The 13,308-nt window shown below is 40.6% G+C and overlaps 1 long non-coding RNA gene across 1 annotated transcript in view; it reads left to right on the top strand.

Annotated features, from left to right (window-relative positions):
• LOC103543761 (uncharacterized) overlaps positions 1 to 10,815 on the top strand; it is a 102,125-nt gene extending 91,310 nt beyond the window's left edge. Inside the window, exons 7-9 of the long non-coding RNA XR_011534991.1 lie at positions 2,267 to 2,384; positions 3,534 to 3,718; positions 10,720 to 10,815. This is a non-coding gene — a long non-coding RNA (uncharacterized lncRNA). The remainder of the gene's footprint in view (positions 1 to 2,266; positions 2,385 to 3,533; positions 3,719 to 10,719) is intronic.
• Positions 10,816 to 13,308: the final 2,493 nt, after the last annotated feature.

The raw sequence follows: 13,308 nt of genomic DNA, 5'->3' as shown, positions 1-13,308 counted from the left end.
CAGGCCTATTCTGGATGCGTGGGAGGGGTGAAGTGGCCACCACCAGGTGGAGCAGTTGGAACTCACCTGGAGATGAAATCATTCCCCATCTTACCTTCGCCTCTAATCGGCTGGGTCACCATCAGCAAGTTACTTCCCTCTGTGGACCTCTCTTCTCATCTGTACAAAAACAGGGTTGGCTCATGAGGACCTGAACCATCTTACCCTGCTCTATCATTCCTGAAATGCTGCAGACTTTTTCTTTCAGAACTGAAAGTAGATTCCAGTACGAGTTGTCCTTCCAGCTCTCAGTGAGCCCTGCCCAGCCACTCCCTTCTCCTCTTGAGATAATATTTTAGCAGTAATCTTCCCCAGTCTCCACCTCAGTCTTGTGCTTTTTATCTTTTGTATCATTGTTTTCTTATTCACATCTAATCTGGGTTGCTTTACAAACCTTCTGGAAAAATTAAAATCCACTTGGCATACATTTATTTAGGTATTAATCTTAATCTGAACCACATACTGGGACAGGACAAGACAGGGCTCAGCCCCCCAGGCTCACACAGCTTTGTAGAAATGCCAGTTAGCTCCATTGTTGAAGATTCAAATTTTAAAGACCCTAGATGCTTACAAACATTGCCTCTCTCTCCCACTCTGAGAATTTTATTTATGCATTTCCAAAAGGATATAAGGAAGTTACTAGTACTATAAATACAAATGGTGATGAACATTTTTCTCTTTCCTCGGTGCAAACACAATATGTACCTTCTATTGAGTATTAATTTGGTTAGACTACTTCCATTTTGCAGAATCGTTATCCTACTGTGACTATATTTTTTAACGATGGGGAAAATGTTAAGTAAAAAGCAAGATGTTCAAAGTTCTGAGGACCCAGAGTTGGAAGGGAAGCAGGCCCAGTGAGCTGTGTGGACCAGGGGTGCTGTGTGAGATGAAGGGGTGGAGGTCAACCTGTGGGCATAAAAGCACCATAGTGCCCTCTAAGGGTGAGAGTTACTGAATTACTTGGCTGACATACAGTTTACCCTTTAAAAGCTTTTGAAAAGCAAAATTTTAGCTGCACTTCTGCTCCAAGAGACTAAATTCTACCTAGAGACAATCTAAATCTATTTAAAGGAAATCCATCTATTCCCACTCAATGAAAAAGCTGAACCAGAGTGGGCGCCAGGAAATGGCAACTTCCTAGGTTTCCACAGTGAGGTCCATTTTATGACCTGCTAATAGTCACAGAACACCCAGTCGTCACATACTTCACTCGAAGCACAAAAATACTTCCAAGGAAAAATATCAGTGAGTTTCAAATGGTCCTCATCTCTTCTTCTCTCCATTATCTTAAGTATTAGAGAATTGAGAACATTATACTTTACACGCTTTATAGTTGAAATTTGATTGGTTACTTTTCCTTTCCTTGTTTTTACTTTTTGGTAGTTTTATTGTCTGATTATTAATTATTGTTGACATTTATCAGTAATGAATGACTATCCAAGAAAATCATACCAACTTCAATATGCATGTGAAAAATACTAGAAAATGTGCTTGCTATTAAAGAATATTTAACTAGAAAAAAAGTGTCATTTTAGAAAAACATCTTTCTTATGTAACATATCCCATCTTTTTGCCACTCACTATCTCTGAGCTCTTATCTCCTCTCTCGAATTACTGGGTTTTTGAAAGTAGAACAACATTTTGCTCACTTTTGTGTTCTTTCCAATTCCACAGTTCTCGCACAATGAAAGAGTGCAATAAAATGCTTGATTTAATGCTATTGATTTTAGGAAAACCTTGTGACATAAGCAATTAAGCAAATCATTCACCACTTGTTACTCAACAAGAGAGATCAAGTAACTTGCCCATGGTTGCACAGCTAACAAATGGTAGGGCCTGGATTCAAACTCAGGCCGTTTGGTTCCAGAGTTTGCCATACGTAGTCAAGGGTACATGTTGGTATACTCCCCCCCCCTCCCCCATCACACACATACACAGCTGATGTCGCCTCCTTTTCCCTTAAAAGCCCTGATTTTTACACAGGTATCCACACTTCCTGTATGCAGCCCACGTTCTGGAGGGAGTTGGTTTCATTTCTTGCTTCTGAGACGGAGCGTGTAGCTGGGCCTACACTCGTGATGCGCTCCCTTTCTCTGGACAGAACTATTGCATCAGAGGTGGACAGTAAGGCTGCAGACCATGTTTGCTGAGGGATTTCTGGGAGAGAAGTGTCCTCTCTCTTCTGGAAAAACTTTGAGTAACCACCTTCTTTCTCTATCCTTAGATATAAATGGAAATACAGCCCAGGTGGTTGTGGACAGCCAAAATAGAACTTCTAGAAGTGAAGTTGACAATGACAAGGGCAGACAGATGTAGAGTTAACCTGGTCTTGGAGGACATTGGTGAGCAACTCAATCAAATTAATCCTGAAACCAACCCTACCTCTAGCACTCGTCATGTAAGCCATTAAATCTCTTTTACTGTTTAAGCCACTTCGAGTTGTTTTCTATCTTTTTCATCTTCTTGCTCAGTGGAAGCTGTTCATGGCCATAATTTTGCAAGATAAGATTCTATCCCTTTCTCAAAAGCAAACTGGTGAGAACTTTGACCAAGTATAGTTGTTACGCTTGGTGAGGACTAATTAGATCTTGGTATTTAAGAGCTATGTGATAACTGGTTCGTGTTATATTTACAACTCTATTTTCAAATAAAGTCTAAATGTCAGGTTCCTGAATACAAACGTAAAAATCTCAGGACCTGCTGTTACTGCAGCTGAACCTAAATTATGGCTCCCTTACAGAGAATCCATACTTTTCTTTCAAGCCAAACGCAGATTCCTTCATGTACTTCCAAATAAAAGTAATAAACGGCCAAGAAAAATATTTAAAACATACCTCTATAACAGGATAAAAATTAGGGAAAGGTCATATTTGTCTGTTCCAAGGGAAAAATCATCTCTTAAGTTCCTCCTCTCTAGGATTTGCTTCTCTTCCAAAGTAGAGCCATTTAAATAATTTTTGGAGTAGAAGATTTGATTGTTGGTAATTATAAAGACAAATAATTCAAGGATAAAGATAAATAGTCCAAGGAAAAAACTGTCATCTTGGAGGAGAGTTTCCTTGAGATTTCAATGGTCCTAAACTTTAAACTAGAAGGGTGGAGCTTCTGTTGATACAACGACAGCATAGGGAACCAAGTGTCCTTAGAATAATGGGAGGGCATGTTGATTCTTCTTGGTTAGGAAACCTGCCAGGCCCTCTTATGTCAAGGTCTCTGTTGTGTTTTCCCTTTTTTGACAGAATCTAAAGGCTGAATACTTTCCTATTCAGCTTGGAGAGTACTTCTTTCATCTCCTGGCCCTGTATCTTGAACAGTCAAATAGAATTATAAGATGCACATTAAAGTTGGGAATAAGAACATCATTTTCTGCTTTTGGTTTATTCATATCAGAAAAAGCAGAGGTCCCAAGCCATCTAATGTCACTGATGCAGTATCCAGAGAGTCTCTCATTTCAATAACTTCCTATAAGGAAGACTGGTTTGATTTTCAAGGTCCCTGGACTACAGAGAACGTGAGCTCTTGCTGCAAGTCACCTGCCTCTAAGAGACATAAATAACCACAACTGGCAGAAAATAAAGCAGGCAATCTCTGGAAATGCCTGGATAAATTAAAATGAAATACAACCCAAGACTCCAGCACTGTAGACTCCGTTGAATGCTGTGTTGCCAGTCAGCAGGTAAGATTTTAATTTATTTTATTATTGCATTTTTATGACAAAGTGTAACATAATTCATTCATGTTGTGAATTAATCCTCTCTCCTTCATAAAAATGGCATACATGATGATGACCTATATTAAAGTAATTGTCTACCATGTGTAGCATTATAGTGATCATCCATAAATAATACAAAAGCTTGCAGAAAATTAAAGTAGAAAGCACATAACTGCGGAAAGAGATAAATCTTTAAATATTTGTGGTTTTTTTCCTGCTCACATATTGAGCTAGTGTTTCAGCCATTTGAGCCACCTAGTGGTAATATCCATGAAATATGATTTCTTATACAGAAAAATAATGCAAAAGCTTTAACAGTTTCCAACTTAACGGGAAAGAACTGAGTGAAACAAATCAACCACTGTGTACATTCAGATTTTCAAATTAATATTTATTTATTGGTGGAAGATTGAGCATTATAAAATAAATTATAGAAACATAACTCTTTGCTTATTTTGTTTCTTCTAGTAGAGGCTACATAGCCAAGAAAATAAAAATTATAAGAAATTACAATAGTTGATGAAGAGGAAGCTTTTGCTATGTATGACAAAGAAATAGCTATAAAACATTTAATGGACTAAAATGACTAATATATTTTAGAACTTACTGTATTCAAATGTCACCTTCGATAAATGGTCTTGAGTATAGGTAGCCATGTTTCCTAAATCTGTCTTCCAGCCAGTCATCAGTTATATTCAAAGAACAAAAGTTAATCACCAATCTGCTCAGCGGTCCGTTAGGAACGCTCCATACCCAGATTAGACGGTGGCTAATTTTAGATTTCTTTGACTGGGAATTGCAGATCAAACTCAGTTTCCATGTTGGCTCTGTTCTTATGTAATAACTTCCTGCAGAGCCAGATCACTAAATACTGTTCACATCACACGCTAGAATCCACATTCATCTTTTCCTTGTTAACTTTTAGGGAGTTTTTTATTTGTTGTTCCAAGAGTGTCAGCTTCTTTGGCTTCCTGCTTTCTTAAATTGCCATATGTCTCTAAAGAGGTTTTTCGGAAATCAGAATTAGCACAAAGAAATTATAGATTTGTCCTCTTGCTCGAACTCACCAAGCTTCCTACTTGGTAGGATTGCAAAGACATGATATGAAACCAGCAGGGAGAACAGCTTTGTTTTTGGATGATCCTGCTTGTCTGACCTCTGACCTCCTCCCTTCTCATCTGTGCTTTCATGAGGCGAGTAGAAGCCGGGTGGTTTTCATGAGTGGTTCTGGAAGCGAAGGTATCTAGAGGAGTGAAGAGTGTCAGCCTGAGAGCAGAGGAGACCTTTACAGAGTGATTGAGCAGAATAAAAATGAAACAGGCTCTAAAAGAGGGGAAGCTTCCCCGAGAGATAAGGCACCCAGGCATATATCTGGGAGAATGACGTCACTGAGGGAGGGTTCTGCTTGAGCCTATGGAGGAGGTCTATTATTGTGACTTCTTTTTTTCTCTATGAGTACTATCTTTCTGGAAAGAATGTGTGGTCATGAGGTAGACGTGTTTTCCAGCCTGGGCCAATGAGAATTTCCTCAGGTATTTTGAACTTGGTACCAGTGAGAAGAGTCCGCCCGACATCTCCTGAGGTGAAACCTGGGAGATGCGAATTGTGGTGCTGCTTCCTGCTACGTGGAGAAAATCAGTCCAAAAGATGAGAGATGGAAGCCGAGATGCAGAAACGGGCAGAGACACGGGACAGGGAGAGTGTCTGAACCATGTTTCTTGGAACCAATGCACTTCTCCTTTTGCCTCAACCAGTTTGTCGTGGGTTTCTGTCACTTGCAACCCCGAGAGTCCTGATTAATACAGAGCAGAAGCTGCCTACACACAGCCACGTAAATTATTCTAGTGTTTTAGTGCAGAAAATTGATGGAAAAGAGCAGGTCCTAGAGCCCTGAGAATCAGGTAGATAATGACCGGGAGAGCCCACCACAAGCTGGCGTTGACCATGGCAGAGTGAGCAACCTCCTGTAATCGTCATAGGACGCTGAGAGAATCTGTGCCCATGTAGGTATCTGAAGAACTTCAGGAGGACATGGAATTTTCATCTACCCTAAAATGCTCATTACAGACCATATGTTTCCTTAATTTCCTTTCTCACTGTTAAAATTTCTACTGATACATTGTGATGACTCACTTTTACAAGTGGAAAGTACCAGGATGCCTAATAATAGTTTCTGGGTTGGGGCTGATGCTAGCTATATCAATATTGGTGCCTGTTATGCCCACAGCTCCATTTGAGGGAAACTGCCCAATATATCTCTTCTTAAAACTTTGGCCCCATGCAGCCATGTTCGGTATCAGGTAGACATCAGCTGAAGCTAGGGTCTACTCCGTGTTCAATCTGGTCTTGATTCCACATCCTCTTCTCATTCTTCATGGCTCTTTGAATCAACTTATCTATTCTCATGGTTAGCTAATTCCCAGGAATGTGCTAATGGTTTCCAAATTCACTTCTCTGGTATTGAATTCTTTCTTGAAATCAAGTTCTTTATCTAATTGTGTTGGACATTTCTTGTGAGAAGTCCTGTGGAAACCTCAAAGTCAATGAATCTAACAACTAAACTCTTACTGAATTCTTCATTTTCCCTGGGTCAGAAAGTGGCATCACCATCTACCCGGTTGCTTAAGCCAGAAACTTGTGAATCCTTGGTGACTCCTTCCTCTTTTGACCCCTACATTTGACCAGTCACTATGATTTTTCCACACTATCTCTGTTACTTCCCAGGCGCATCTCTTTCTCTCCATCCCTACCACCACATCCTTAGTCAAGATCCTTATTAGTTTTTGTCTGGCTTATTAGAACAGCCTCTTAACTTTTCTCCCAGACTTGAGTTATTCACCACGGGCTATCACTTTCCTTTCTGGAGTTAACTTTGTAAATTGAAGATCTCATAATGTCATTAAACATTTTTTTCATGACTCCCCTTGCTAAATAACTGTAAGTTCTTTTGTATGGCTTTTCCTGCCTCTCCAACAAGATTTTTAGCCCTTCCCTTCTGACCATTCCACTTTCTGGCTGTGTGAGTTGCTCCCTGAATGGGTCATGCTCATTCTTGCCTCAGTGCTTGGGCTGCTCCTTCTGGGAATACCGTCCCCGCCACTTCTGCCTGCACAGCTTCATGATTCAGCTCAGTTTCTCCCTCCTTTGGAGAGCCTTTCTTTCTTTTTTTCCCCCCTTTTTATTAAGATTATGATAGTTTACAACCTTGTGAAATTTCAGTTGTACATTATTGTCAGTCACGTTGTAGGTGCATCACTTCACCCTTTGCGCCCACTCTCCACCCCCCATTTCGCCTGGTAACCATCAGTCAGTTCTCTTTATCTACATGTTTAACTTCCACCTATGAGTGGAATCAAACAGAGTTCGTCTTTCTCTATCTGGCTTATTTCACTTAACATAATCCCCTCAAGGTCCATCCATGTTGTTGTGAATGGGACTATTTTACCCTTTTTTATGGCTGAGTAGTGTTCCATTGTATATATATACCATCTTCTTCATCCAATCATCAGTTGATAGGCACTTAAGTTGCTTCCATGTCTTGGCTCTTGTAAATAATGCTGCAATGAACGTAGGGGTGCATGGGACTTTTGGAATTGCTGATTTCCAGTTCTTTGGATAGATACCCAGTAGTGGGATGGCTGGGTCATATGGTATTTCTATTTTTAATTTTTTGAGAAATCTCCATACTGTTTTCCATAGTGGCTGCACCAGTTTGCATTCCCACCAACAGTGTATGAGGGTTCCTTTTTTTGGATAGCCTTTCTTAACCTTCTTCCTCTGTGGACACTTCTACGAGAACACTTATCACACTGTCTTTCTATCATCTGCTTACTTCTGTGTCTTCCCAAATGTGCTATAAATTCCGTGAAGCTCAAACCAGCAGCTGGATATTGAATGAACAAACAAACAGAGCCTTTCAGTTAACCAGTAAGTTCAAAGAAGAATAAAACCATGAACTATTTACTAACTACCCTGTTTGGAGTTTACACTCTGGGTAGCATCAATACTGAAACAAGAAATAAGAAAAATGAAGATATTAGTATTGATAAGACACTGCAAAGGAGGAGCCTCCTGCCATTATCCACCCACTTCTAGCAGAACAGATGGGTGGGTAAGAGAAATGAAATATGGTACCCTAAACTGACAAAAACTAGGGTGGGAGGAAGGCAGTCATTTCATTCTGATAGAATAATACCTGGGTAGGGACTCTGCTCCCTTGTTAACTTTTAAGCAGCTGTAACAAACATTGGCAGGTGTCTGCATGAACAAATCTGAAAGCCTTTGTCCAAAAAAGACTGGAAAATGTTTTTCCAGAAGCAAGAGAGAAGAGAAGCTGTGTGGGATCCTGTGAGGACTCAAATGGAAGAGTGGCTAAGATTTGGATTTGTATGCCCCCGACTCAAAGGAATTGTCCAGTTAGCTGTTTTCAGTCTGTCTCCTATCGTTTTATCTATTTAGGCTGTTTCTCAATAACATTTAGCAATTAGCTAACAAAATAGCGTTTGCCGTCTTTGTAGGTCAACTAAATTAGTCTCAGGATGGCTGCCTCTTTCCTCGTGGGAGCCTGACCCAGCTGCTGGCGATGCCTTGGTGATTATCCTCCACAAAGGGGAGCTAGAGACACATTTGAGGGACATAAAACAAGGGATCTAGCATAGTGATCAAATCAGAAAATTTCAGCAGCATCTATTTAGCACCAACTCAGAAGTTGCTCCAGAATTTCTATAAAAAGGGGATTTAGGGGCACAATTTGTTTGAAAAGGCAGGGTAGGGAGGGACGGATGGAGACGCGGAGATTACGGAGTGGTAGGGTGAATGTAAATCCCTCCTGAGCTCTGAAATCCCCTTCTTGTGTTGCCGTGGTAACTATTTTCTTACTTCATTGTGCTGGACATCACAGGAGATTAAAAAAACAACAACTTGATTAAAATGAACTCTGCTCTCAAGGAAATTAGAGTTCAGCCAGAGGAGACAGAAAACTAACAGGTGTATGAGGCTATTAACCAACCTGGAAGAATTTTCTAAAGACAACTGAAGTAGAGGAAAACCCTATTGTAACTTGATAAACGAGGGTCCAAAAGTTCTGGTAGTGTAAATGCAGAGTCTACATTATTGCAAGATAAATAAATTAATTAGGCGAACCTGTGCAGCTGATTGACCGAGAGGTCTGGGCTGGACCACACCATTGAAATCCTTTGTGCACCCACATGCAATTTAGTATCAGCTGGTGGCCGTTGTGTCTTCTGGCTAAATATCGATGGAGATGATTCTGGGTTTTGGGCCTGGCTGGATTTTCAGGGCAGCAGCAGGAATTCCAGAAATCTCTGAAGCAATGCTCATCTCTTCAGCCCTTTGTAGGGAAATTGGACTGAGAGATTAGTGGGGATACGGACATGCTCCCTTCACATCCCAGTAACCTAAGATAGTGTTGCCTACACTCTCTTCCCCCAGTCTCATACCCTCATCCCACGTGTCTCCTCTCCAGAAAATGAGAACTTTGCTTGCCCTGACCCATTTGAAAAGTGGGTTTGGCCACGGTTGAAGACACTTGCCAATTTTCAATTGCGTTGTATCTGGATGCACACTATCCTGGGGCATGGTTATCCAGGGATTTTTCTACAATAATGTTCTCTTTGAGTTGAAAGAAATTGGAGTGTTGCCCTGAGGAGGAAGAATTAAGATATAATTATTGTACAAGGTGGATATGTGTGAATAGTAATAACTAAGGATTATTGAATCCTTACTATATGCCAGGCATCGTTCTAAGCAATTAACTTGTGTTATCTCATTTATTTCTCGAGGTAGCCCGATGAAGTCTTTACTACTATGATCTCCATTTTAGAGATGTAGAAATTTAGGTATAGAAAGATAATTTTCCCAAGAGCGTGTGGCTGCTAAGTGACAAAGTTGGGTGTATAAACTCAACTAGTCTTACTCCCGAGACCATATTTTTAACCACAAGGTTATTTTGCCATGGAAACATATAGGTTGTCACTTTGTTTTGTTTTGTTTTAAAACTAGCTCAAATTCTCAGCTGGACTATAATAATTAAAATCCCAGTAGCTAACTTTGTTATAAATGAAAAGAATACCATCAGGGTAGAAAAACCCTGCAAATACTTGGGATTTTGATTTCTCATGTCCAAAGAAATTCTGATTTGATTTCTAATCTTAGCCTCTTATCTTTTCACAGAGGTGTCCTGCAACCTTACTTGTTCTTTCTTTCCCTAGAATTTTCAGTTTTTGTCTCTCTTTTAATTTCTTCCTCTTTCCATTTAAATACGCCCATGTCTACTGTATCTTGGAAAAGAATCATAGGCTGATATATTCTGGGCTGTACCTCTAGTGTTTTAAAAAGACCTATTTCTCTCGTTTCCTCGCATTTCCACTCCACTTCCCGAGGGTCTGTCTCTTGAAGGCCCTGGTAATCTAGTTGTGAAGTTCACAGGCATTTGTCAGTTTCATTGGTTCTGGTTCCTTTCTCTTCTCTTATTACAGAGAGATCCAGCTCATCTGCTTCTTTTTTCTTTTTCCTTTTTCATCTCTCATCTTCCTCCTACCCACTCACTGTGGGTTCCTCCAATGCCTATTGCATAGAACTCTGCTATTCTTTTGATGCATTCTTCCCTTTGACAAAGTCATCCATTTTCGAAGTTTCACCTCTCCCTTTCATACAGGCTATTTTATATCTACCTAAACCTGAGTAATTTCCTCTAACCCAAATGTCAGTATTCATTTCCAAGTGCTTCCTGGAAATTTCCATTTAAGTATTATTCTGCTGTTACCATTGAGCTCAAAGTGAACAAGTCTTAGTTCAAAATTGATATTTCCCGTGTGGGTTCTCGTGATAATAATAATAATAAAAAATGATTATGCAGCATGTACACAGAGCCTGGCACCATTCTAAGCACATTATATGTATTAAATCATTTAGTCCTTAAAACAATTATTATCCTTCTGTTACAGATGAAAGAACTCAGACCTAGAGGTGTGAAGCAATATGCCCCCAATTGGTACCACACAGCTACAAAGTGGAGCCACAATTCACCCAGGTGGTGTTGTGTAAGAATCTCTACTTCTAACCAATGCTTTATATATCTATGCCATGTTGTCTGATTCCTCACGCTCAAAACCATATTCATCAACATTCTTTTTATCTTCTAGTCCAGTCCATAACTTCTTTACTTTTCTTTCAAAACATTTTTGTCTATATTGCTCAGGGTCTGCAAACGCACAAATGGCCCATTCAAAAAAAGACACAGAGGTATGGTTAAGGGAACCTGAAAGGGATGGAGAAGCTCCCAGGTGCCAAAACCATTGGGAAGCTGTCACCACCCCTAGGCATGAAAGGGCAGAAGGGGTAAACAAAGATTTGGGAGTCCAGAAGAAGCTAGATCTATGGAAGTGGAACCACCACCAGTTCCTAGAGGAAAGCAGCCACTGGCAAACCCTAGTGAGGCATGGGATGTGGGAAGGAGGGTGAGAAGACTAAACATCCCAACCCCTCTCTCCTCGTGGCTTCCGATTTCCCACCTGTGCTTCTTTACCTCGTGCCTGGATCGTTGCTGCTGCCTCCTCTATGATCTAACTCCGCTCCCCTCCGCTTTATCCTGCAGTCCTATCATCAGACCAGTCTCTCTAAGATCCCGCATTCGTTATGTCATTTTTCTTCTCATAACCTTCAAAGGCTTGTCATTACTCTTCAGTCTGTTGTTGGCCATTCTCCAAATCCCGAGTTCAATCTCTCTTTCAGATGTTATCTTCTGCAACTCTCCTAGCCCTTTGCTCTGATTGGCCTCCTCATTGCCATCCCCCTTTCTACAAACACGCCACTCTCATCCCTGCATCAAATGCTGTGATTCATATCTTTCCGTATGCCTGAAATACCCTTGGTCTTCTATCCAGATGCTATACATCCTTCAAGGCCCATATCTTCTGCAACAACTTCTCTGACCGCTCCTACATCAGTGGGTCCCTCTATCTTCCCAGGTTTCTGCTGAATTGTGGTAACACCTTACCAGTTAGGTCTTAATTGTTCCTATATGTTTCATAAACACATGCTTTGTCTCCTCTAACCGAAAGGTGAGGATCCCCAAACCAAAGGTGTGGTCGATTGTTCGTTGGTGTGACTCTCATTTTCTAAGCTATAGCAGCTTGAAGGGGTACAACTAAAGCAGTGTGGGGGACAGTTAACATGCCAGCAAAAAGTGATCTATGCTCTGAGCCCCTTGCTGTAAAATCAGGGCCACCCCAGCCTTCAAGTCCCTCGCTCTCCTGGCAGAGTTCCAGGTCCTCTCCTTTGCTGCTGAAGCACTTCAGATCAAGTGCCCGGAGTCATCTCTGCGGGGCTCCGTCCGTGCTACTGTAGGCTGCAGGTCTTACCGCAAATTGAGATTGATCAGTGTTCTGTGGGCATCTTTCAACTTTCCTTCTGGGGATTGTTCATTTCCATATGGTTTGCGTTCTTACTCTTTGTGATGTAATCCATCCTGTTTGCCAAGAGTTGCCTGTTGGAATGGGATTATATGGTTCACACCTCTAGAGAATTCCAGTCTACTGACCCCTAGCTAGTGTTTCTGGCTTAAGTTGGTCCATGTCAACTCTTCCCTCATGTAGGGCAATGCCTGGGAGTTAATCTTCATTTCTCTTCTTTGCTCAAGAATCTGAGTGCTGGGGCTGTCTATGAGCTCTGTTCAGCCAAGAACCCTCTGTGGAACCCTCTGTGACATGCTTGGGCACACCTGAGTCCCCTAACTAGCATGATAACTTGTTCTCACAAGACCCTTCCTTCTATTTGTCATTCACTGTGGTGTTTACATATTGATCTTTTCTCTTTCCTTTTCCCAATATCATACTTTTAGACCTTAGAATCTCCTTTTCTCTCCCTAGGAGGCTTAAAACTCATCCTTTTAAGAGTTAAGTAGAGGTGGGATGAGTTAATGAACATAAATGGACTTATTCCATTGGTCATTTGTTTGGTTTCTCTGGCCTTATATCTAGAAGCCTGTCTCACCTTTTTGTCTTTTTATACCTTGTCTTTTTAAATGAATACTCCTTAAGATGACAGGTTCTCCGATAGCTTAATCTGAACTGGAGAAATTTTAAAAAACGATCCTAAGAAAGTCTAAAGTATTTCAGAAGGAGAAAGAATTTGCATAGTGAAATCTATTAATAATGGATATCTTGGGGTCTTCTGAATTATATATGTACAGCTGAAAAAATAATTCTTTGTGCCCATTAATTTTGGAGCAAAGAAATGCAACTTTCATCCTTTTCTAATCTGCTATGGTTTGTAATTAGGTGATGAAATGCACTCTTCTCCAAAGTCAGCATCAGTTAGCTGTCTGGATGTTTCTATCTATCGAGTCAAAGCTATCTTACTTTTTTAGAGATGATCACAGAAATGGAAAGCGTCACGAGACTGGCTAAATCAAGACATAGGGAATGGAGGGAAAAAAAGAACCATTGAAAGAAACAACTGAGTCCATACAAGAACGTTCCTTTTGCAGACTTTGACATCATGAAGGACATATTTCTCTGTCTACCTCAGCTGTT

Source organism: Equus przewalskii, chromosome 30 (assembly GCF_037783145.1).
Source record: "Equus przewalskii isolate Varuska chromosome 30, EquPr2, whole genome shotgun sequence".
In the NCBI taxonomy this organism is placed as follows: domain Eukaryota; kingdom Metazoa; phylum Chordata; class Mammalia; order Perissodactyla; family Equidae; genus Equus; species Equus przewalskii.
This window is presented reverse-complemented; position numbering and strand designations above follow the sequence as displayed.